The sequence below is a fragment of the Balaenoptera acutorostrata genome, chromosome 15 (genome assembly GCF_949987535.1).
Source record: "Balaenoptera acutorostrata chromosome 15, mBalAcu1.1, whole genome shotgun sequence".
NCBI lineage: Eukaryota > Metazoa > Chordata > Mammalia > Artiodactyla > Balaenopteridae > Balaenoptera > Balaenoptera acutorostrata.
In genome coordinates, this window is record NC_080078.1 from 64,052,227 (window position 1) to 64,075,092 (window position 22,866).

Consider the following 22,866-nt stretch of genomic DNA (forward strand, 5'->3'; position numbering starts at 1 on the left):
TAATAGTTCCTGTTTTCCCTTGGCCCCTCAGAGAGGTATTCTGAATTCTGTATTCGGTGTCTCAGAAAAGGGAGGTGCCTCAGAAAATGGAGAAAGGGCTTGAGCTTCAAAAGCCCAGGCCCTGAGAGGATGGGGTGTAGAAAGGATGTGAGGAATCTGCACACACAGGAAAGGTTCCTGGCTCAAGAGGGAGGAAGAGAAAGGAAACAGGAAATAGAAGTACTAGAGTCCCTAAGAAAGGGGGGACCACGGGACACAGAGATATTTGGGAGGCCCTGAGTACAGAGGGCAGCAGCCAGACCCCCAAGCAGGTGAGTGACTGTGAGACAGCCGCACCTCAGCGTGAGGTGATTGTCATGTGCCCAAAAGCAGTGCCATGGCAGGAGAGAGCCAGGAGCCCTCCTCCCCACCAACATCCCAGTCCCATGTGGCCCAGGCAGAGCCAAGCAGTGAGCAGAGAAAGGTTGGGCACTAGAGGGCCCTGCAGTCTGAAATGTAAACAGCTCCATGGTTGCCAAGGGTGGAGAGATGGCAAAGCAGACAGACGCCCCCTCCCACGCCCGACCACCTGCCAAAGCCCATAGCAGGTTAGGCCCGGCTCCAGAAAAACGCAGATGAGGAGAAACTTCAGACTGTTATAGAGGATCATAACAGTCTCTGTCTTGGGAATGAGCAAGTAGTCAGCAGCCCAGGAACCCCAGCTGGCCTCTGAAAACTGGAAAAGTTGTTGGGGAGGCCCTCCTGGAGGCTGATTCTCTACCGTGCAGCCCAAACCACGGAGGGACCTTCATGGGTCTGGTGCAGCGTCCCTGACCTGTAAGAGGAGATTGGAGCCCAGAGCAAACCACTTGTGAATTCTCTACTTGACTCCCTGACCTGTTTTACAAGAATGAACCACAAGCCTCACCTTGAAGGAAAAAAGTCCCCAACAGGAGACCCCAGTGCAGGAGCCATCAAGAGGTCTTGGGGCAAGAGGGCAGGACTGCCCTGCACTTTGGCCTTGCAAAGCCTCCTGGCCCTTGATGGGTATATGACGCACCTAAGATAAGGTGGAGGCTGGAACACACTTTCCCAGAGGAGACATGAATCCTTACCCCAAGCCCAGAATTTTCCCACCTATGTGTGACCGCATCACCTGGCACAAGGTAGATACTGAGTACAAAATGATTGAATGGAGACACCTCCTCAGGACCTTGGGAAAAGTTGGGCAGGCCTCGGCTTGCTCATCAGCAAGAAAGACCTGTCCAAGCATGAGAGAGCCTCTCTCACCAGCCACAGAAGCCCCTCATTCCTCTCCTATGACTTTACCAGATGCACCTCACTTTACAGTCTGCAGACACATCTGTTATCCCATTAGACCCTCACGATAACATTGGGTGCTGCCTGACAGGGTGTGCAATTATTCCCATCTGCCAGGCAGGGTAACACCAATTCTGACGCTAGAAATCAAGACACTGGCTCGAAAGACCACCCTCCTACTCCCTCCACCCCGTATGGTCCCTCCCTGCTGCCACCCCACCCTGGGCCTCTAAGTTCAGCTGGGGAGCAAATAGCCCAAAACACCTCTCCCACTCACCTGCTCTGGTGGCCTAAGGCCTTCCCCAGTGGCATCACTCCTGAAGGTCTTCTTTTTTTTTAAATAAATTCATTTATTTTATTTATTTATTTTTGGCTGCGTTGGGTCTTCGTTGCTGCGAGCAGTCTTTCTCTAGTTGCGGCCAGCGGGGCCTACTCTTCATTGCAGTGCATAGGCTTCTCATTGCGGTGGCTTCTCTTGTCGCAGAGCACAGGCTCTAGGCGTGCGGGCTTCAGTAGTTGCAGCATGCAGGCTCAGCAGTTGTGGCTCACGGGCTCTAGAGCACAGGCTCAGTAGTTGTGGTGCACGGGCTTAGCTGCTCTGCGGCATGTGGGATCTTCCCGGACCAGGGATCGAACCCGTGTCCCCTGAATTGGCAGGTAGATTCTTAACCACTGCGCCACCAGGGAAGACCCCTGAAGATCTTCTTAAGGAAGTATCAATACACCTTTTTAAGAAGCGATTTTCAATTTTTCAAGGCTAATGATCCATTTCTTCAAATAAAAGCTTACAAAGAAACCCGATACATAAAACAGATGACAAAGGAGCTCCTCTGATTAGAATGAGGCTGGGGGCTGGATCTCTGCCCCCTCTAGTTCCACCTTCTAATCCCCAAAGTGGGCACCTCTGAGGAACCTCCATGCTCCATGGAGCTAAGGCACTGAGTCACCCAGGAGGGAGGCCATCAAGAACCAAGAGCGCTGAAGGACGTAAATACAGGATGGATGTGTTTTGACAACTGGGATAACCTAAAGAATGAGGGGAAATTCACTGGAAGAAAGAAAGGGACACAGAAGGAAGAACATGGAAGGCGCTAACTCTTCCCCACCCAGATCACAACTCCTCAGCTAAGGTCTCTGATTCCTCCACACCCAGTCCAATACCTGGTCCGATCCTGTTGTCCTACTTTCTAAATCACTCTCAGATCCACCAGCAATACCACACTGAACAAGGCCTCTATCATCTCTCACCTAGATTGTTCCAGCTGCTTTCTCCCTAGACTCCAAATAGCAGCCAGAATAGGCTTTTCAAAACATAAACCAAATCATGTCACTTCTTGGTTAAAACCCTCCAGTGGCTTCCAACTCAGAGGAAAATCCACGGTCTTCACCACAGCTCACAAGGCTCTTCCTGACTTGGCCCCAGGTCAGCCCTCCATCTTCCTCTCAGTCTCACTGGCCTGTGAGTTGCTCAAACACACCACATCTTCCTTACGGCAGGCTTACCCAAGCTGTTCCCTCTCCCTCCTCCCCTCACCCTGCCTGGGGTGCTTTCTTCTCATCCTTTAAGTCAACTTAGAAATCATCTCATCTGAGAGGCCCTCCACTACTCCCATCTCAACCTTCATTTCTTTCAAAACTCTTAGCACAACTTGTCCTTATTTTATTGCATTTTATTGGTTTGCTTACTTGTTCTGTGTCTGTCTCTCTAACTATAAGTCATGAGGGGAGAGACCATGACTCATTAATGCAGTCCTGGTGCCAGGTACATAGTTGGTACTTAATAACTATCTGAGGAACACATAAATGAATGGATGGACGGATAGATGGATGATGGATGGATGAACTCATCACCACTAATCCAGGCCCTGCTCACATTTGAAGATACACTATTGCTGGAAACAAGAGGGAAGCCAGGGGCCAAGGACTTCAAGTTTCCCGTTTGCATAAAGATATAGTCCAAGGAGAAACAATCCTTATCCATTTATTATATTAGAGCAAAGAGCTCTTCTAGGTGATACCTTAAAACAAACAAAACCTAGTTTACAATGTTACATGGAGTCAAACTGCTTTTCTTTCCAGAGTAAATTTATAATGCAGATATTTCACGAATTGACATTCACTTTCCCTCATAAGAAGTCCAAATGCTTGAGGTTGGCAAAAACAAGCCAGATCTCACATGGATCAGGAATCTTGAAAATATTCATATTCTTTGACAATATGTATGACAATTCCCACTTCTGAGGATTCCCTAAAGAAGTGAGCAGAGATTCAGAGAAATATTTAAGGGCAACACTGATTGCCACAGCATTGGTTTTATAGTGAAAATCTGGGAACAACGTAAATGTCCAACTGTAGAGGATTTGTTTTTTGACAAATTCTTAATAAGAAATATTTCACAGCCATTAAAATCATGCTTTTAAAAGAGCATTTGGGGGGTTTCCCTGATGGCGCAGTGGTTAAGAATCCGCCTGCCAATGCAGGAGACACGGGTTCGAGCCCTGGTCTGGGAAGATCCCACATGCCGCAGAGCAATGAAGCCCAGGTGCCACAACTACTGAGCCTGCACTCTAGAGCCCACGAGCCACAACTACTGAGCCCGTGTGCCTAGAGCCCATGCTTCCAACAAGAGAAGCCACCACAATGAGAAGCCTGTGCACCACAACGAAGAGTAGCCCCCGCTCACTGCAACCAGAGAAAAGCCCGCGTGCAGCAACGAAGACCCAACACAGACAAAAATAAAATAAATAAAATAAAAATAAATAAATAAATAAAGAAGATACATGCACCCCAGTGTTCACTGCAGCACTATTTACAATAGCCAGGACATGGAAGCAACCTAAATGTCCAACAGAGGAATCGATAAAGAAGATGTGGTATGTACATACGATGGAATATTACTCAGCCATAAAAAAGAACAAAATAATGTCGTTTGCAGCAACATGGATGGACCTGGAGATTGTCATACTGAGTGAAGTAAGTCAGACACTGAAAGACAAATATCATATGATATTGCTTATATGCGGAATCTTTAAAAAAAAGGGGTACAAATGAACTTATTTACAAAACAGAAGTAGAGTCAGGATGTACTACGAGAAAACAAACTTACGGTTACCAGGGGATATGGAGGGGGAGGAGGGATAAATTGGGAGATTGGGACTGACATATACGCACTACTATATATAAAATAGATAACTAATAAGAACCTGCTGTATGGCACAGGGAACTCTACTCAATACTCTGTAATGGCCTATTTCGGAAAAAAATCTAAAAAACAGTGGATAGATGTATATGTATAACTGATTCACTGTGCTGTACACCCTGAAACTAACACAACATTGTAAATCAACTATACTCCAATAAAATTTTAAAAAAGGGAGTTATCAAGTTATCAACTCGTACATACTATGTGACATGTATATGTGTGTATACATATATATAGAGAGAGAGATATGTATACACATTTTTTTAATTCAAAAAATGTTGTTTTAGGATCTATCCATGTTGCCAATTACATATCTAATTGATTGCTTCTTGCTACTGTAAGGAATCCATAATATGTGTCCAATTCATGCATCTAATATTTTTATGTATATTTATGTATACTATGTACATATATATAATATATATAGAGAGAGAGAGCAGCATGTATAGAGAGATATCAATATATATGTGTGTGTGCATTCATACAGATTGTAATGGTCAGGCCATTCAAGACGGCTGTTCTCTTGCTCTCTGTACATCCCCTGCTCAACCAGTCCTTGCTTCACTCACATGACTCCTCTTAATTATAGGGCTTAATCAGTAACCACCTGCCCCAGCTGCTTGTTTCCTGGTAAATGATGAGCCAACCTGAAATCATTTACCCCTATAAATGATAGCCTCTTTCTCCCCCGAGTAGCAAAGATTGTGGCTATGTCCTGCCTGCCCTCTGCTGCCCACAGTGGGCTGTCACTCCAGAACCTTGGGTTTGGATATGTTAATATCCCCTGTCCAATAAGCTGTTGATGTCTCTGTCTCTGAACTCTTTCTTCTATCTCGAGGCTGGGCAACTACAAGGCTTTCAGGCCTAAAGGGTACAGCCCAGCACAGATAGTCAAGAGGATGAGGAACATAGAAAAACTAACAAAATAAAACAAAAGATACTTTGAAGTTTAAAAAAAAAATGTTGGCTGTGATTGTCAGATAGCTTGAGTGATAAGATTACAGATGATTTTTCTTAATATCTTTTTACAGTGAACATGGTTGACTTTTATCATTATAGGAAAAAAATGTCCTCATTCATTCAGTAAATAAATATCAAACACCTACTCTCAGCCACGTGAGAAAAACAAAGCAAGAATGGTTTCTGCCCTCATGAAACTCGTGAAGGAGATGACATTCAACAACTCAGCCAACAAAAAAGACACGCGACTACAAATACCAATGAGGGCCCAGAAGGAAGACTACAAGGGGGCACTGGGAAAGAGACTAATTCAGGGGCAGCCTGATTTAGATGAGGTGCCAGGGAAGGCTTCTCAAAGCAGATGATATGGGCTTCCCTGGTGGCACAGTGGTTGAGAATCTGCCTGCTAATGCAGGGGACACGGGTTCGAGCCCTGGTCTGGGAAGATCCCACATGCCACGGAGCAGCTGGGCCCGTGAGCCACAACTACTGAGCCTGCGCGTCTGGAGCCTGTGCCCCGCAACGGGAGGGGCCGCGATAGTGAAAGGCCCGCGCACCGCGATGAAGAGCGGTCCCCGCACCGCGATGAAGAGTGGCCCCCACTTGCCGCAACTAGAGAAAGCCCTCGCACGAACCGAAGACCCAACACAGCCAAAAATAAATAAATAAATAAATAAAGTAGCTATAAAAAAAAATTAAAAAAAAAAAAAAAAAAAAGCAGATGATATTTGAGCTGAGCCCTGCGGGATGAGTGAGTTAGGCAAAATGTGGAGAAAATGAATCCAGACAATGGGAACAGAATGTGCGAAGGTCCTGAGGTGGGAACAAGCTGGGTATATCCAAGAAACTAAAAGAAAGCCAGTGCAGCTGAAGAGATTAACAAGGAATGTTGGAGAATGAGGTTAGAGAGGCAGGCAGGAGTCAAACCACACAGAACCTCACAGGCCAGGGCCAAAAATAAAGGTGTTATTCTGTGTGCAAAGGTGAATCACTGATGAATATTAAGCAAGAGAGTTATGTGATCTGAATTATGTCATACATTTTTTAAGAGAAAAGAGATTGAGCCAGAACTACAAAGATACAGACCCCCAGAGCTAGCTTTAGGAAAAACTCCAATGTCTGTTATATCATGAGAAGTCAGGAGATTCATCCCTGAGCCATCCAAACCGATCAAACAAGGGAGCCCATATCTCTGTCCAAGGCCATTCTGAAAAGGGGTGGAGACAGGAGAAAGGAGGGCTGAGGATGACAGGAGCTCCTTGCCTCATGTACTGCTGTCACTTCACACACTCAGAGCCACTGTGTTACCTGATTTCCATAATCCCCACATAGGAGAAGCAGGCAAGGAACTGTTAGCCTATTTGACAGTCAGGGAGAGAAACTGAGGCTCTGAGAAGTCGGATCATTCATTCATTCATTTGTTCAACATTTACTGCACGCTGGGTGGAGACAGTGATGTACAAGACGAGTAAGACATGCCCCAGCCCTCAAGAATGTCACAGACCAGTGGCACAAGAAGACGAGTGGCATGTCTTAGGTGAAGGCTTTGGCTTCAGGCACATCTGTACTAGAATCCCAGCCCTGCCATTTTTGTAGAGGAATAACGGCTTCTCTGAGCCCCATTTAGAGTTTCTTCATCTCTAAATGGGGATGTGGGTGATGGTACCGTGCTGCTGCTGCTGATATTGACAGGTCATTGTAAGGATGGAAAGCATTTTCTGAGTGCTCATTAATAGGGGCTTGGTGGTTGTGGCCGCACCTTATATTTCAGGGTGATTTCCATGACATGTCCCTCTCCCCATCTCAGGCAAAGTTAGCTCTCCCCCATGTAAAACCCAAGCTGGCTGATTCCATATGCAAATGCCACCGTAGCAGCACCTGTAGGTATACATGGAGCCAACTTGTTGCACTTCCAAAAGAGGATGCCCACTAGCAGCAAAGTGTAGCCCGTGGATGGTAAAGTAGCTCAGAGGGGAAGCAGAAAAAACAACTTGTAGCCCCTCTGGGAACGAATGAAAAGCTCCTCTAGGCATAGACGTATTCAGCTTTGACTTAACAAAGCAGAGACCACAGGCCTAACACACTGACTGACATCTGTGTGGCAACTGGGTGAGGAAGGAAGACAGCCAAAACAAAGACAGCCAACAACATGTCTTAAATACTTAGACTTTGGAAACGGCTCATGCATTCGTGATTAAGATATAGTCACATGTATATTTGTAGTAGGATGTGTGAAGAAAACTCTATCCTCCCACTGAAAAGAAAAAACTTCAGTGACATTACAATGTCTCTACACCTGCCTTCATTCTGGTAAAAGCATCCATTCTTTTTTTGGTAAAAAAACATAACCCCCAAATCCATATTTTCTTGTAGCAAACAAGGTGTAAATAGTTGCCAAAATCTAGGAAAATGGTATAAAATCTGAGAGAAAGGTGGGCAAAAAAAATCTGAAAAAAACTGATGCAAAATTACGTGATGATGATGATGATAAATTATGGAATACTCACATATGCCAAGCATGGTGCTAACTGTTTGACATATTTCATCTCATTTAATCCACATGGCAACCTTATGATAGGTACAATAGTATCCCTACTTTGTGGATGAGGAAATTAAGGCACAAAAAAAGTTGGATAACAGCCCAAGGCCACACGAGAGTAGGTAGCTTAGCCAGGATTCACACCCAGGTCTGTCTGGCCCCAAAGCCTGTGGACAGAAATTCTGCCTCCACCTGAAACACTAATTTTTCACACTTGACAAATCACAAAGCCCACTGAAAATCTCATGAAAGACATGTACCCTAAGAAATGAAAATTAACCCAAATTTCACAAGCAACTGAAGAGTGTTCAGGGATATAAGTTCCCTACAGGAGGTCCCTGTGAATTCCCATGACTGGCGAAGATCTGAGACTGATTACACCAGAGAAGGAAACTGAGGAAGGAAAGCCACAAATGACTGACGAGTTCCAGGGGACTTGATGACGTGGACAAGCATATACGCAGATAAACATATAAATATGTACACCCGTGTGTGTACGTCACTAAAGAAACACCTATGAAAGGTCATAATCCTGATGCCAACCAAGACAACTGTGGCTCAGCCGGGCCTATTAAGACCTCTTCACACAGAGGTCATTAAGAATTCGTCCCTGCTTTATGACCTGCAACTGTGATCCCAGCCAAGCCTTGGCCAACCTTGAAAGGGCCCTCTCCTTCAAGAGTCAGCAGGTCAAATCACTTAGAGCTTGGGAACAAGCACTGTCCTTGTGCCCAGCCTGATAAAGCACACCTGCATGAAACACCTTCCCACGGATACTGGATTAGCAGAATTCAAAGGCTGCCCCACCTCCTAAAGTTAAAGGAGAGAGACACAAAGAACTGGGAGGTCCCAAGGGCCGTCAGAGGTTGCATCCCTGATGTGCCCCTTCCCCACCTCTGGAGTTGGGTTCATTCTCTGGGTCCAAAGAATCAATGGATGCACTGAAATCAAAGTTCATCCACCAACAGGTGTCACAAATTTCACCTAAAAGATGATTCCATTTCCCTCAAATGTCCAAGAAAAATAAGACCCAGGACAGTTGGGTTTTGTCTTCTGCTTATCATCATGTATAGGTTCTGCCTAGGTTCTGCCCTCTGGAAAAGGTCAATGTCATTTGTTCTATGCATCTAACATTCCAGCCAATTCCAAAATGGGACCTTTGGCAACTGAAACTGTAGCTGAGGTTCACAGTATGAGAACAGTGAAGTTGGGGAGGGCCCTGCAGCAAAATGCTGAGCCTGAAGGCAGGGACACAGCCCAATCCCCACCCCAGCGCCCACTCCCCCACTTCAGGCATTAACCATCCCATCAGTCAAAATCACCTCCCTCTCCCACACTCTTGCACTGTAAAGCTGTGGGAATACCACAGCATGATCATGACAGGACGTACAAAATCACAAAACATCGAGTAGTAGGAACCTAACAGATGACTGGGCCTTCTCTAAATTATAGGAAAAACCTGAGGCCCAGAGAATAGGCTCTAGAATTTGGGGAGCCATTAAATGAGATAATAAGTGAGAAGGAGCCTGGGCTAGAGACTGGAAAATCCTGAATACAGATGAGCACCACAGCAGGCTACTGACACCATTCAAGCCTCATTCCTGGGGCAATTAGGGAAAGGAAAGGGGGCTGAGCAAATCATGTAACAACCATGCTTAAAATCCCCCAGGCCTGCATTCATGCTCTTGCCTGCCTGAGACACTGTGTACTTTCCAATCCTCCTGCACCCATTTGGATCCTTCATATCACACACATCTGATACAAAATGTCACTTGACATGGAGGCCGTCCCCGAACACCCTGTCCAAAGGGACCCCATACCCTCTCCCTCAGATCCCCGCTCTAGTATTGGTCACTCAATGCTGAGTGCCAACTATGACCAAGGCATGACACTGGCACCACGGGGTGAATCTCCCAGGCTTCAACCATAACAACTAAAAGCCTGCCATAGGGGCCGGCCATGTATTCACTTCCATTAAGTCTAGTGTACAATCCCTGTGAGGAATTACAACGATGACAACCATTTCTTGACCAGTAGGACATGCCCAGCACAGGTCTAGACACTCAACAGACAATACGTAAGAAAACAGAAAGTGGGCTTCCCTGGTGGCACAGTGGTTGAGAAGCCGCCTGCCAATGCAGGGGACACGGGTTCGAGCCGTGGTCCAGGAAGATCCCACATGCCATGGAGCAACTAAGCCTGTGAGCCGCAACTACTGAGCCCGCGTGCCACAACTACAGAAGCCTGAGCACCTACAGCCCGTGCTCCGCAACAAGAGAAGCCACCGCAATGAGAAGCCCGCGCACCGCAACAAAGAGTAGTCCCCGCTCGCAGCAACGAAGACCCAACACAGCCAAAAATAAAATAAATAAATTAAAAAAAAAAAAAAAAAGAAAACAGAAAGTGTCGACTCACCCACCCACCCATCTCAACCGCCCAGGGAATGCAAATCTAGACCATGAGGAGAGGCAAGGTTTTGGACGCACTTCTGTGAATCCAACTGTACTAAACATCCTGAGTATAGATATATTTAAGTACAAAGAAATACAGATATTAATGATGGGGAAAGAAAAAAAAACTAGAAAAGAACAAAAAGGAAATATCTGAGTCAAGCATGAGATTAGAAAATTTTCAAAAAATGTAATGGTGTACAAAAATGCTTATGAAGGTACTGTTAAATTTTTCAAAAGCAAAATAAAAATTACATTAGGTTTATGCAAAAAAAAAAAAAAAAAAAGGAGAAATACCAGTGCCGTCACTCAGATCTCTTTTCCCTTCTCCATACTTCTCTGAACTTTTCCTGCCATGTGGGGTTTGTGTTTTATAAACAGAGAGCAAAATGTGTATGAAAGGAAGAGGAATTATTCAATGGAGGCCAGAATTCCACAGATAAGATGAGCCTTGAGCTTGCTTGAGAAGAAAGTCATTCTAAGGTTGGGAGAACTGTGAGTTACGTACAAACATGCATACACACACATGTTACTTGAAGCACTACTTAAACGGAGGAATTCACCTGAAAAACGAAGATGTGTGGCTTCTCTTGGAAAATCAGAGGTCTGGGAGACCGAGCCGCTCTGCTTCAGGGCTAATCAGCTGGAGAGAGCAGTGCTTCCTCCTCTCTAAGGGGCTCCTCTCTCCGTCTCCACAAACCCTGCCACTCCCCCACAGTCCTGCAACATGGAGGCTGGGAGGTCAACTGCCCTTTGTCTTCATGCTCATCCACTGGGGTGCTCACACGGGGCCACCTCACTCCTCAACATCAGAGCCAGGCCTCCAAAGACACTGAAATTGATGGTAGTCTCACATGATAACAGGGATTTTTCTCTTGTTCTCTCTCTAGACCCACTTTAACCAAAATACATCCCCTGTGCCTGGAAGTCTCCTTCCTCCAGATCCTATAAATGTCAACACTGTTGTAATTTTGTCCCGAGAAATGCTCAAGGAAATCATCACTAAAAGTGCCAAGCAGAGCTCTGTCAAGGTAAGCCTTACCCACATGGCCCCTCCACTCTCCTCTTTGCTTAAGTCTAGTCTATCAACCTCTAAGTGTGAGAAGGTAGAAATACAAGTAGGTTCTGGAACATTTTTCCGTAGATAAATATGAGGAAATGCTATGGGATACATGTTTTCCCTTAATGGTCATATAAGTTGGTCCTTGCTTACACTGGGGAAAAGGAGGAAGCAGGGGCACAGGAGGACAAATGTTTTCTGAGTGTCTCCTATGTGCCAGGTACAAAGCCAGGTGTCTTTACGTGATGTCATTTCGTCCTCACAACAGCACTGAGAGGTAGAGCTTCTTATTCCCATTTTACAGGTGACCAAAGTGAGAGAAGCAACTTACCAATAGTCAAAGCATGTGCAAGGGAGTGAGTTTATCTAAGCATGTTTATATAAGCATGTGCAAGGAGTGAGTTTATCTAAGCATGTGCAAGGGAGTGAGTTTATGAGGTATTCACTTGCCCCCCGCCCGAAAAGTGGTAGAAGGCAGTAGTTACAACAAAATACTAACCTTAAGTCCTCTCTATGTGTCAGGCTCTATTTCAGCAATGTACAATGTTTCCTTACCAGAGTCTCCCAAAATCATCAAGTGCAGAACTATCTGCCCCAAGAGCATAGAGAGAAACGGGCTTTAAACTGGATGAGGAGTAACAGAAAATGTGTTTCTGTGTTATATGCCCCACTGTCCTTCTGAGAAAGGAAATGAGATAAAGGGAAATGTCTGGAATTAGTGCCTGTGTGGTCATATCAGCTGTACCAACACCCAGCAAGGTGACCGATGAATACTACAGGATCAATAAATATTTAAATAAAAGAACCAAGCAATGCGTGGATATCTCGCAATGCAACATCCTGCAGTCCTTCTTCCTCTCCACACTCTAAATGATGACTTCTTTACAACAAATGAATAACCTAGGTGCAAAGATCACCAAAATAGTCTACAACCACCTGTCAAGAGACAAAATCCACGCCACCTGCTGGGTTGACATGGAAAAGGATGGTGAGAAGTTTGCCACTGGGCATACAGTGAGTGCTGAATAACAAATCACGACTGAGCTGTGAGAAGGAACTAGTAGGAGCAGAGGGCACATGGAAAGAAGAGTGTTCTGTAGGGGGAACTAGTACCAAAACCCTGGGGACCACAGTGCCTGGGTGTCCCTAGGAGGAGGAGACCAACCAGGCTGGTAGGCTCAGCCTTGAGGGGAGAATAAACAGGTGGTCCCCTGAGACCCGGTCATCTCCACTCCAGGCCTCACCTGTGACCTTGTTGGTCATATCACAATATGACATGTTTGCTGAGTAGCCTGGCGAAGGTATTTTTTTAACTCATGTTTGTTTTATATTAATGCAGGATTTAATCATCTCCCATGCATGCAAGATTTCAAAAGACAAATTGATAGCGGACATCAAGATTGAGAGGTACTGTCTATAACTACAAACCCCTCAACATTCGTCAGCACAGGAAGCAATGTCAAAAACACAATTCAAATCACATGTGAAGAGTAATGGAGAAGGTCCTTGGGAAATACTTGGATGATTACAGGGAAATCAGAAGGAAGTTTTACTCACGTGCTCTTATTCACCTTAAATTTGCTCTTTCTCCTCTGTATTTAACATTTTAAGGGGATATGGGGATATATGTATACATATAGCTGATTCACTTTGTTATACAGCAGAAATTAACACAACATTGTAAAGCAACTATACTCCAATAAAGATGTTAAAAAATAAAAATAAAATTTTTTTAAATAAAAAATAAATTTTATAAGTGACTTTAAGAAGCAACTGAACTGGGACTTCCCTGGTGGCGCAGTGGTTAAGAATCTGCCTGCCAAATTCAGGGGACACGGGTTTGATCCCTGGTCTGCAAAGATCCCACAAGCCGTGGAGCAACCAAGCCCGTGCGCCACAACTACTGAGCCTGCACTCTAGAGCCCATGTGCCACAACTACTGAGCCCGCATGCCACAACTACTGAAGCCTGCGCGCCTAGAGCCTGTGCTCCACAAGAGAAGCCACCACAATGAGAAGCCTGCGCACTGCAACAAAGAGTAGCCCCCACTCGCCGCAGCTAGAGAAAGCCCACACATAGCAACAAAGACCCAACGCAGCCAAAAATAAATAAATAAAATTTTTAAAAAAGAAAAAAAAAAAAAGAAGCAACTGAACTAATACCTAAACTCTACTTTAGAACTGGTTAATAATTTTTATTTAAAAATAATTTTTCCTTGTATTTTGTTTCCTGACAGCTCTCAATACAGAGTGACACCCGCTGAGGCTGTAAGTCGATTTGATTTTCAAAACATTTATCTATAATGGGGAGAAATTATTTTAAAGCCAGGCACTCAGTGAAACGGGGACTCTGCAAAGGAAAAGGTCACACAGACTAGATCACAGGCACAATGTGGAGCAGGACTGCAGGCTCCAAACCTATAGATTCTCTCTGGGAAGCTCTTAAAACTTGGTTCCCCAAGCTCATTACTGGAGTGCCACGTTCAGTCAGTGACCTAAAGGAAGGCCTAGAATCTGTGCTTTTTTAGTGTTGGGTGATTCTCATACACCAAGAAGTCTTGGGGGTCCACTGGAAGGAAGAAAAGATGATCTAGATTCTAATTTTGCCTTGGCTCACAGGAGGATATCCAGCCTCCCATAGCCTCACACTTCCCATCAGAGGTTTTCAGTCCTTGTTCTACAGAGCAAGCACATGAAGCCCCAGAGGAGACCTGGGAGGTAGGGAAGTGGGGAGCGCGAGGGTGGGACCCAGGGACCAGGCTCCAGAAAGAGATAAGGAAACTTACAGAAGGTTCCCCAACCACCTCTGCATTTAAGGCATTTGATCTCCCACACGTTCATACTTCCATTCAACAAACATTTAGTGAGCATCACTACGCGCCCAGCCCTAAATCTGTAACATGAAACGGTGATGAGGTCCCAGACTCCAGGAGGGACCCTCTAGTTTAAGCAGGAGGACAGGAACAGGTTAAAACCATAAATAAATAAGCCACATCATTAAGAGTCTGGTAACCACACACTGGATGGAGGCACACAATGGGCACCCAGAGGTGAACAACCTTATGTCTATGTCCCATATGTCAGCCGTGAGACAGTGGGGAGTCACGTGAGAGGTAGACTCTGGGAGTCGGTGTAAGCCTGGGGTTGCTTCATCTTATCTGTACCGGGCAGCTATGTGTTAGGCCAAGCTCTGTGCCAGGGAAGGATCACAGAAGGCATGAACCCTGACCTCATGTAACTACCCACCTGACAGGGAACACAGACACTCATGCAAATAGCTGTCAATTGAGCATGAAGAAGACAGAGTGGAGGAAGCATGAAATGGAAGGCAGACTGTGGGTTCACTGAGAAAATGATGCCTGAACTCGGCCCTGAAGAAGGAGCAGTTTACCAGAGGGCAAAAGTGTGTACCAGGTAGAGGGAATAGGATGTGCAAAGGGTAGGTCGCATGGACATGTCGGCCTCTTGAGGGGAATGCAAAAGAAGGGAGGTAAACATAGCACCAGCAAGGAGGACCAGATCAGGGAGGGACTCAGAATGGATCCAAAGGAGGCACTATCCATCCTCCCCAAAATACTGAATTCACATTTGGCCTGAGGGCACGTGGCTGTACCACTGTGCCTACAGCAATGTCTGCAACATAATAGGAGCCCAAAAAACACTGGTAAAGGAGCCACCCAAGGCATCAAAACCTACTGAAGGGCCTTTGAAAATCCCCAAAGAATTACAGGCCTGAGAGATAGATTAAGATCCACTTGGCATCGTAGCCTTGTCGAGTACCAGACTTCTTCCACCAGGAAAAAAGCCCATATGTACAGAGGCACCCAAGACCACTTTCCCTGATGTGAAGACTAGCTGGGGGACTAGCAGATATACTAACAAAAATGCTCCATCCATCTCTTTCAGATGGACGAGGTGCAAAATGTGATACCTGTGGTTCTGAAGAAATTACTGCTTGCCGTTGTTGGTATGTGGAACTAATGATGTAAACACCTACAAGAGTCAGTGTCACAAGAAAGGTACAAAGATGGGAAACCACACTCCAGAATGTGACACGGCAGTGAGCAGAGTATCATCTGATCACTGTGATTGAAAAGCACTTTTTTGTTTTTAGATAGGGATTTCAGCATCTTGAGATGGCAAAACATGAAAAACAAATCAAAATGTCCCTTCTACATGTCCAAATGAAATTCAGCCCACTAGGTGTTTTCAGAAGAACAGCATCATGACACTTAGAGGAAACAGGAACCAAGTCACCTAGTCACATAGATACTGCGGTTTGAGAAATTCAAGAGTCTGAGTTCATAACCCTTATAACCATCAAGAGATATGATGCAAAATGCCATCTGTACATATTTATGATGAACTCTAGGGGGTTTAATGTATTGCAAATGAAATCAAAATAGCAGGGCTTAATTCTTCTGTTTTCTTAAGGTAGGGAGGGCAGACATGCCAGCATATCTCTTGGTATCAATTCTCCACACATATAATGTCCATCAGATTTCCAGTTAGTTCTAGGGTCCTTGAGAACTCACCCTCACACACACAAAAGACTGGGAGAGACTATGTCTTAACTCAAATCCCTCCGTTGAATGAGCAGGGGAGAGATCTCTCCTAGAGCCATTCACTGCCCAAAGATATCCTCTAGCTGACTGTGGCTAAAACAACCCAGCCTAGTCATTGTTTCTTTCAACTCATATCATAAGATGCTCCTTCTTTATTTCAGAAAATTTAAATCAATGGAATATTCCACCAGGAGTAATCTCAAATTCACTAAACAAGGCCAAGGTTCAAGTGCCTAAATCGGTAAGAAAAAGAAATATAAACATTTTCCTTTCACACTAAAGCTCACTCTGCACTTCAGTCTTCAGAGTAAGAAATCAAGGCCAGTGGGCCCTGGCATCAGAGTCTGTTCTGGGCTGTCCCACCAGCTCCCTCTGGTCTCCCCACTCTTTCCTAGGCAGATTCATTGCGTACTGCTCCTTTAGTTACCACATAAGTCCTAACCCTGAGATTGGAAACACCCCCACTACATATGCCTAACTTATCCACACTGTCACCTTGTGACTATTGGAGCCTCTCATTCTCTGACACCCTGACTCAAATTTCCCCTTCTTCCCATCTATCTAACCCTACACTCAGAGAAAACTGAAAAGAGAACTTGCTTTCTGAAAACAGTTAAAAGAACGGGAGTTTTTCATACACAAAAATAAACTCAAAATGGATTAAAGATCTAAATGTAAGGCCAGACACGATAAAACTCTTAGAGGAAAACATAGGCAGAACACTCTATGACATAAATCACAGCAAGATCCTTTTTGACCCACCTCCTAGAGAAATGGAAATAAAAACAAAAATAAACAAATGGGACCTAATGAAACTTAAAAGCTTTTGCACAGCAAAGGAAACCAGAAACAATACAAAAAGACAACCCTCAGAATGGGAGAAAATATTTGCAAACGAAGCAACTGACAAAGGATTAATCTCCAAAATATACAAGCAGCTCATGCAGCTCAATATCAAAAAAACAAACACCCCAATCCAAAAATGGGCAGAAGACCTAAATAGACATTTCTCCAAAGGAGATATACAGACTGCCAACAAACACATGAAAGGATGCTCAACATCACTAATCATTAGAGAAATGCAAATCAAAACTACAACGAGGTATCACCTCACACTGGTCAGGACGGCCATCATCAAAAAATCTACAAACAATAAATGCTGGAGAGGGTGTGGAGAAAAGGGGACTCTCTTGCACTGTTGGTGGGACTGTAAATTGGTACAGCCACTATGGAGAACAGTATGGAGGTTCCTTAAAAAACTAAAAATAGAACTACCATTCAACCCAGCAATCCCACTACTGGGCATATACCCTGAGAAAAACATAATTCAAAAAGACACATGCACCCCAATGTTCATTGCAGCACTATTTACCATAGCCAGGTCATGGAAGCAACCTAAATGCCAGTCGACAGACAAATGGATAAAGAAGATGTGGTACATATATACAATGGAATATTACTCAGCCATAAAAAGGAATGAAATTGAGTCATTTGTTGAGACGTGGATGGATCTAGAGACTGTCATACAGAGTGAAGTAAGTCAGAAAGAGAAAAACAAATATCGTATATTAACACATGTATGTGGAACCCTAGAAAAATGGTACAGATGAACCGGTTTGCAGGGCAGAAGTTGAGATACAGATGTAGAGAACAAACGTATGGACACCAAGGGGGGAAAGCCGCAGGGTGGGGTGGGGATGGTGGTGTGCTGAATTGGGCGATTGGGATTGACATGTATACACTGATGTATATAAAACTGATGACTAATAAGCACCTGCAGTATAAAAAAACAAATAAAAAAAACCAACTAATACTAAACTTTCTTTGGGTCATTTGTATGGAAATATGTTAATATAAATGTTTCAGATACTACATGAAATTTCTAAAAATCTTATATGTTCTGGTATAATGTTATAAGTCATAATTCTAGTTATTACTTTAAAATGTATATCTCAGAAATAACTAAATTTCCTTGTCAATTGCATTATTATGAACTTTCATCAAATCTTTAACCGTGGTCATTTTTAAGTCTTTTGTCATTTACAGACAGTTGTGGGTGTACTCTGATGCTTTCGCAAAAATGTTCCTATAAAAGGGTTTCATCTTCAAGGAATTCATGGAAAAGACTCTGACAAGTACAGGTTTCTGGTAACTGACTATACTGCTGAACTGAATGAATAAGCATTTTCAGAACTCTAACGGATAACTGATGAATTCACAAAAGTGCTAACAAAAGATCAAGAAAAAAAAATTAATTACATGGGACTGAGTGAACCGATGAGGATGATTATAATTTTTGTGACTTTCTGTTTGAATAAAAAAAAAAAAAATCCCACAAGGACTCAGAGGCAAAAAATATACAAAATCAATTTTCACTGCAAAGTAAAGGAGCTGTTACAGAGGAGGATTACTGGACTGAATGTCAATATTATGACATTGTATGAGTGTGTTTCGTGTTTGGTAATTGCAATCATTGTTGCTTTTGTTGTGGTCATCCATTTACAATGTTTGGTGTCAGTTTATTTATCTCTTGTAAAAATAAAATACAGTGTGTGTGTGAAAATAAAATAAAATAAAAAGATTAAATGAGGTAATGCACGCAGAAAGCTTATCCCTGGTCCTAGCACATAGTGAGCACTAAATATGTATCACTTATTTTTGGATATTAATATGAACTTTTTGTAATGGGATGGAGGCCAGAAGAAGGAAAAATGTTTTGTGAACTTCATTCTCAGGAATAAAAGAACAATAGTGCGTTGGGACATATATCCACCCTATGACCCAGCAATTTTAGTTCTGGTCATTCACCAATGAGAAATACAAAATATGTCCAAAATGGGCAAGGATTTTCCTCACAGCTTTATTCATAAAAGCCTAAAACTTGAAACAACTCAAATGTCCACCAGCAGGTGAATGGACATACAAATTGTGATATTTTCATACAGTAAGATATTAATCAGTAATAAAAAGGAATGAACTCCTGATGTGTACAACAACATGGATATATCTCAAAACATTATGTTGAGCAAAAGACACCAGGCACAAAAGTTGCTTATTGTATAGTCTGTATAGTCTGTAAATGAATTTCTGGAACTGACAAAACTAAGCTAATGTAATAGAAATTGGAGCAGTAGTTGCCTTAGGGGGAGGGTTGACTGGAGAGGTGCACTGGGAACTTTGGGGTGATGGGAAATATTCTATATCTTCATTGGGATGGTAGTTACGAAAGTATACACTGTCAAAACACAACAAAATGTACACTTAAAATATGAGCATTTAATTTTACGTAAATTAAAATTCAATAAAAAATAACTCCCAAGAAAATGCAAAAAAAAAAAAAAAAAAAAGCAAAAATATAAAAATCCTAGAAGATAACATAGGAGAAAATCTAGGTGACCTCGAGTTTGGCAGTTACTTTTTAGGCACAACACCAAAGGCACAATCTAAGAAAGAGGTCATTAAGAAGTTGGACTTCATTAAAATTAAAAACTTTGGCTCTGTGAAAGATGCAGTTAAGAGAATGAAAAGACCAGGCACAATCTGGTAGAAAATATTTGCAAAGCATATATCTAATAAAGGATTGGTATTCAAAATATACAAAGAAGAGACTTCCCTGGTGGCGCAGTGGTTAAGAATCTGCCTGCCAATGCAGGCGACATGGGTTTGAGCCCTGATCCGGGAGGAACCCACATGCCACGGAGCAACTAAGCCCGTGCACCACAACTACTGAGCCTGCGCTCTAGAGCCCGTGAGCCACAACTACTGAAGCCTGCACGCCACAACTACTGAGCCCGCATGCCTAGAGCCCTACTCTGCAACAAGAGAAGCCACCACAATGAGAAGCCCTCACACCACAATGAAGCATAGCCCCCACTCACCCCGCCAGCTAGAGGAAGCCCATCATGCGCAGCAACAAAGACCCAACACAGTCAAAAATAAATAACTGAACAAATAAATTTACATAAAATATACAAAGAACTTTTTTTTTTTTTTGCACCACGCCGCGTGGCATGCCGGATCTTAGTTCCCCAACCAGGGATCAAACCCACGTCCCCTGCAGTGGAAGCGCAGAGTTTCAACCACTGGACTGCCAGGGAAGTTCAAAATATACAAAGAACTCCTAAAATCCAACAATAAGAAAATTAACAACCTGATTAAAAAGCAGACAAAAGATCTAAACAGACATCTTACCAAAGAGACACAGATGGCAAAGAAGCATATGAAAAGATGCTCAACATATGTCATTAGGGAACTGCAAATAAAATAACAAGATACTACTACACATCTATTAGAATGGCTAAAATTCCAAACACTGACAACAACAAATGTTGATAAGGCAGGAACTCTCATTCATTGCTGGTGAAAATGCAAAATGGTGCAGCCACTTTGGCAGTTTTTTATAAAACTAAACATACTCTTAACATATGACCCAGCAATCACGCTCCATGATATTCACCCAAATGAGTTGTAAACTTATGTCCACACAAATACTTGTCACAGATGTTTTATGGCAGCTTTATTCATAATTGCCAAAACTTGGAAGCAACCAAGATGACCTTCATTAAGTGAATGAATAAATACATTTATCCAGTGTAGTACATCCATACAATGGAATAATATTCAGCACTAAAAAGAAATGAGCTATAAAGCCATGAAAAGACATGGAGGAACTTTAAATGCATATTACTAACTGAAAGAAGGCAATCTGAAAAGGCCACATAATGTATGAGTCCAACTATATAACATTCTGGAAAAGGCAAAATTATGGAGACAGTAGAAAATTCAGTGATTGCCAGAGGTTGGCCGGAGGGAGGAATGAAAAGAAGAATTTTAGAGCAAGGAAACTATTCAGTATGATACTATAATGATGGATACAAGTCTATAAATTTGTAAAACCCCACAGAATGTATAACATCAAGCAAGAACCCTAGTGTAAACTATGGACTTTGGATGATAATGGTAAGTCAATGTAGGTTCATCAATTGTAACAAATGTACCACACTGGTGTGGGATGTTGATAGTGAGAGAGGTTGTACATGGGCACGAGGCAGGAGGTATATGGGAATGCTCTGTGCTTTCTTGTTATTTTGCTGTAAACCTAAAACCGCTCTAGAAGAACAAAGTCTATTTTTAAAAGAAAAAGAAGAAAGATCTTGAATCAATAACCTACCTGCCACCATAAGCACTAGAGAAAGAAGAGCAAACTAAACCCAAAGCAAGCAAAACAGAAGAAATAAAAAGGATTATAATACTATGAACAATTTATGCCAATAAATTAGATAACCTGGTTGAAATGGACAAATTGCTAGAAATACACAACCTACCAAATCTGACTCAAAAATAAATGGAAAATATAAACAGATCTATAACTAGTAAGGAGACTGAATTAGTAATCAATACATTCTATTAATGTGGAGTATTACCATTGATTGACATTATTCAACAATAAAAAAAGGAATGAAGGACTAACACATTACACAACATGGATGAACCTTGAAAACACTATGTTTAGTGAAAGAAACCAGACACAAAGGCCACATATTGTATTATTACATTTATATATTAATAAAATGTCCAGAATAGGCAAATCCATAGAGACAGAAAGGATAGTAGTGTTTGCCAAGGGATGCTGGGGGGAGTGGAAAATGAGAACTGACCACTAACAGGCATGGGGTTTATTTTTGGAGAGATGAAAATGTTCTGGAATTAGACAGTGGTAATGGTTGCATAACCTCATCAATTTACTAAAAACCACTGAACTGCATACTTTAAATTGGTGAAATTAATGGTAGGTGAATTACATCTCAACAAAAAGGGAGAGGGAATCAGTCAAAGTGGTTATATAGGGTTATAGTAACATTAGACAATGCGGATTTCAAAGCAAAAAATATTACCAGGGGTAAAGAAGGTCATTTCATGTTGATAAAGGAATCAATTATCAATGGAACATAAAAATCCTAAATATTTATTCATGTATTAACATAGCTTCAAAATACATGAAGCAAAACATGTTAGAACTGCAAGAGGGAAAGAGACAAATCCATAATTATTTTCAAAAATTTCAATACCTCTCTCTCAATAGCTGATAGAACTTGATAGATAGTAGGCAAGGATATTATAGGCTTAATCTGAATTGACTGACATTTACAGAACACTACACCCAACAACAGCAGAATACATCTTCTTCTCCAGTGTACACTGAACATTTACAAAGACAGATCATACTCTGAGCCATTAAACAAGTCTCAATAAAATTCAAATGATTAAAGTCATACAAAGTATGCTCTCTGACCACAATGTAATTAAATTAGAAATCTAACACAAAGATCTCAGGAAAATCCCCAAACATGTAGAAATTAAATAACCCAGTTCTAAATAACCCATTAGTCAAAGAAAAAAATCAAAAGGGAAATTGGGAAGTATTAAACACAACATGTCAAAAGGCATGACAGAAAAATCCATGGTAGCTTGGGGATGGGGGATCAGAGGCGAGAGGGATTACAAAGGGACATGAGAAAAATTTCAGGGGTGATGAATATATTCACTATTTTGATTTGGTGATGGTTTATACATGGTTATATACATAGGTCAAAACTTACCAAACTATACACTTGAAATGTGTGCATATCAGTTGTATGTCAATTACACATACTTCAATAAAGCCGTTAGTAGTGTACATGGTGTATAACCATTTGTATGAAACAAATACACACACTAAACACCATATATACAGAGACTATATCTGAAAAGACATATTAGAAAATGATAAAAGTGCTGGATTTTTTTATTTTT